Source organism: Rattus norvegicus, chromosome 2 (assembly GCF_021556685.1).
Source record: "Rattus norvegicus strain SHRSP/BbbUtx chromosome 2, alternate assembly SHRSP_T2T, whole genome shotgun sequence".
Taxonomy (NCBI): Eukaryota; Metazoa; Chordata; class Mammalia; order Rodentia; family Muridae; genus Rattus; species Rattus norvegicus.
In genome coordinates, this window is record NC_141535.1 from 69,420,932 (window position 1) to 69,423,930 (window position 2,999).

General features: G+C 36.7%; 1 pseudogene; it reads left to right on the top strand.

Annotated features, from left to right (window-relative positions):
• The first annotated feature begins 310 nt into the window (after positions 1-310).
• Snap23-ps1 (synaptosome associated protein 23, pseudogene 1) lies at positions 311-874 on the top strand (annotated as a pseudogene).
• Positions 875-2,999: the final 2,125 nt, after the last annotated feature.

The window sequence follows — 2,999 nt, forward strand, 5'->3', positions numbered from 1 at the left end:
AGCTGAGGGAGCTGGTCAGTCAGACAGTATAACATATAGGTGGCCCTAATAAACACATAGTTCTGAAATAGATGTTAGAAGAATGATCCTGAGGCTCCTGGTGTTACAGGTTTCACTGTCTAGTAAGTTCACTGCCTACCTTGAGGCTTCCCCGCCAGCAAACACCAAGAATATGACAGGTTTTCACTATAGTTTATGCCTGAATTGAAGGCTTCTTTTACTCCCAGATTGGCCTCAGCCTTGAAATCTTCCTGCCTCAGGTTCACAAGGGTCATATTTACAATTCTGTGTCCAGTAGATTTGATTCACCATGGATAATCTATCACCAGAAGAAATTCAGCTTCAGGCTCACCAAGTTCCTGATGAGTCTCTGGAACGCACAAGGAAAATTAGTCTTTGTATCTCAGGATGCAGGAATAAACACCATCACTATGATGGACGAACAAGGGGAACTACTAAATCACATAGAAGAAGGCATGGACCATATAAATAAAGACATGAGAGAAGCAGAGAATACTTAATAGAACTCAACAAGTGTCCCCTCGGTGTCTGCCCTTGTAATAGGACAAATAACTTTGAGTCTGGAAAGAACTATAAGGTAACATGGGGAGATAGCGGAGACAACTCACCCAGCAATGTGGTATCTAAGCAACCAGTCCAGATAACAAATGGTCAGCCTCAGCAAACTACAAGCGCAGGCACCGGTGGATACATTAAACATATAACTAATGATGCCAGAGAAGATGAGACCAGAGAGAACCGCATTCAAATGGAGAGCAACCAAGGCAGCATAAGGAACATGGCTCTGGACATGGGCAATGAAATTGATGCTCAAAACCATGCTGGTTTTGATTTGCATTTTCCTGATGACTAAGGATGTTGAAAAGTCCTTTAGGTACTTCTCAACCATTCGATATTCCTCCGCTTAGAATTCTTTGTTTAGCTCTGCATCCCATTTTTAATAGGGCTATTTGGCTCGCCGTCGTCTAACTTCTCGAGTTCTTTGTATATATTAGATATTAGCCCTTATTGGAGGTAGGATTGGTAAAGATCTTTTCCCAATCTGTTGGTTGCACTAATGACAGTGCCCTTTGCTTTACAGAAGCTTTGCAATTTTATGAGGTCCCTTTTGTCTATTCTTGGTCTTAGAGCATAAGCCATTGGTGTTTTGTTTAAGAAATTTCTCCAGTGCCCTTGTGTTCGAGACCCTTCCCCAGTTTTTCTTCTGCTAGTCTGAGTGTATCTGGTTTTACAGGGAGGTCCTTGATTCACTTAGTCTTAAACTTCAGACCACTTATCTTTTGTATAAAGGAAAGTTGCTAATCTTTTTTTAGTTAATTTTACATTCACCCAATTTGCTGAAGTTATTTATCAACTGTAGGGTTTCTATGTAGATTTTTTTTTGGGTTGCTTATTGTTACATCATCTGCAAATAGTGATGTCTTGACTTCCTTCTTTCAAATTTTTATCCCTTGATCTCCTTTTGTTGCCTAATTGCTCTGTCTAGAACTTTGAATACTATATTGAATAGATAAGGAGAATGTTTGCAGCCTTGCCTTATCTCTGATTTTAGTGGGATTACTACAAGTTTGTTTCCATTTAATTTGGTGTTGGCTGTTGGTTTTCTGTATATTGCTTTTAATAAGTTTAGATATATGTAATGAATTCCTGATCTCTTCCAGAATTTTATCATGATGGGATATATTATTATAGAGTCTTTTTCAGTATCTAATGAGACAATCATATGATTTTTTTGTGTTTGTTTATATAGTTGATGGATTTTCATTTATTGAACCATCCCGGCATCCCTGGGAAGGAGTCTACTTGATTTTTGTGAATGATGGTTTTGCTATGTATTTTATTTAGTTTGCAAGCATTTTATTGAATAAATTTGCATCAATATTCATAAGTGAAATTGATCTCAAGTTCTTTGGTGGGTCTTTGTGTGGGATAAATATGAGAGTACCTGTGGCTTCATAGACTGAATTAGGTAATGTTCCTTTCATTTCTATTTCATGGAATAGAGTGATAAGTATTGGTATTAGGTCTTCTTTATAGGCCTGGTAAGATTTAGCACTAAAACCATCTGACCCTGGGCTTTTGTTTCCTCCCACTAGGAGATCTTCATGACAGTTTTGGTTTCCTTTGGGGTTAATGGACTGCTTAAATTCTTTCCCTGCACTTGATTTAACTTTGGTACATGGCATTTCTCTAATAAATTCACACATTTAATCTTGATTTTCCAGTTTTGTGGGGTGGGGTAGGTTTTGTAGTAAGTTTTGATGATTTTTTTTCAAATTTCCTCAGGTTCTGTTGCTATGTCTCCATTTTCATTGCTGATTTTGTTAATTTGTATACTGTCTGTATGGCCTTTAGCTATTTTGGTTAACTTATCATCTAACTTGTTAATTTTCTCAAAAAACAAAAACAAAAACAACAACAACAACAACAACAAAAACTCTTGGTTTTCTAGATTCTTTGTTTAGTTTTCTTTGTTTCTAATTGTTTGATTTCAACTCTTAGTTTGGCAATTTCCAGCCATCTCTTGTGTATGATTCCTTCTTTTAGTTCTAGAGCTTTCAGGTGTGCTATTTAGCTGCTAATACAGGATCTCTCCAACTTCTTTATGAAGGCACCATGCTCTATGAATGTTCCCCATAGCACTGCTTCATTGTGTGCCATAAATTTGTGTATGCTGTGATTGACTTTCATTGACTTCTAAATGTGTTTATTTTCTTTCTTTGTTTCTTCCCTCACCAAGTTATTATTGAGTTGAGAATTGTTCAGTTTTCATGATTATCTGGATTTTCAGCTATTTTTGTTGTTATTGATGTCCAACCTTAATTTGTGGAGATCTAGTAAAATGCATGGCATTATTTCAATCTTCTTGTGTCTGTTGATTCTTGTTTTGTGTCTGATTATATGGTCAGCATTTAAGAAAATTTCCATCACGTGCTGAGAACAAGGCATATTCTTTTGTTTTGTAGTGAAATGGTCCA